We start from the raw sequence: 1,402 nt of genomic DNA on the forward strand, positions 1-1,402 counted from the left end.
ATAGCTCCGCCACTGCCGACAACTGAATACAATGGTGAATTTGACATAGTTCAAATTTTTTAACAATCCCTCTTTTGAGTGAAATATTTTAGTAAAATCTAAATGCTGTCGAATTTAAAGATCAATTTTGAATGCATCTATTTCATAAACATTTGACTGATTATTTTATTCTTTTGTACCTATTTTAGCATTCTCCCAATTATTTTAAAGATTACCAAGTTTATCGATTTTATTTCTTTCACAATTTGTACATTATGTCCCATTTTATTTATATATTTTTTGGACTGTGCTAACCACCAGTCGACTGGTGGTTAGCAGCAGATCCGCACGACTCCCGCTACAGCGATTTTTTCGGCGTCCATCCCCAGCTCAACAACTATCTGAGCTAACCCCTCATTGCAATTAAGTCATGCGTTAGTTTATATTTCACTACCATCTATAACATCAGACAAAGCTTCAAAAATATCTGACTCCTTACAAAATTCGAGTACATATTTGAAAGAGAAATTCGACTCACAACCTAATTGAACGGTCGGACCAAATCAAATAATAAACTAACCAATTTTTGGACAATTTTCGTGAACAGATATATGGTGTCTCCATGACCCTCATGTTATACTAGTTACCTAGAACTTATCGGGGGATGTTTCTACACTTATTTTAACTGAAACAAAAGTTATCGGGGTGTTCATATGTAAGTTATCAGATATGTGAGGTGTAAATTATCCTGCTATTTACACAAGAGTTATCGGGGTACATTTTTAATTAAAAAAAATTCCGATTCAAAATTATCAGGGGGCTTGTGCATAAGTTATCAGATATGTGAGGTGTAAATTATCCTGCTATTTACACAAGAGTTATCGGGTACATTTTTAATTAAAAAAAATCCCCGATTCAAAATTATCAGGTGGCTTGTGCCTAAGTTATCAGGTCTGTAATGCATAAAGAAAACCTTGCTTTTTATACAAAACTTGCCGGGATATATTTTCAACAACTTTTTTCCGAGGGTCAAAAAGGTTACCATGGTATTCGTACATGAGTTATCGGCTCCGCGCTATGTAATTTACCGTGCTATTTACACATATGTTACCGAGGATATCTTTTCAATGATTTTTCTCTCCGGTTCAAAGTTATCATGTTGTTTGTACCTAATTTAGCAGGTCTATAGTTTGTAACTTACCACGCTACTTACACAGAACTTATCATATGTATGTTTCAACAATTTTTATCCACTAGGTAAAAAGTTACCACGGTGTTTGTCCATAACTTATCAGGTATGCGGTGCGTATTACAATGCTATTTACATAGAACTTAGCGGGGGGTTGTTTTGAACAATTTTTACCAGGTCAAAAAGTTATCACGATGTCCATACATTAGTTACATAGAAATTGGTCAAAGGCTG

The sequence above is a fragment of the Triticum dicoccoides genome, chromosome 2B, assembly GCF_002162155.2.
Source record: "Triticum dicoccoides isolate Atlit2015 ecotype Zavitan chromosome 2B, WEW_v2.0, whole genome shotgun sequence".
In the NCBI taxonomy this organism is placed as follows: Eukaryota; Viridiplantae; Streptophyta; class Magnoliopsida; order Poales; family Poaceae; genus Triticum; species Triticum dicoccoides.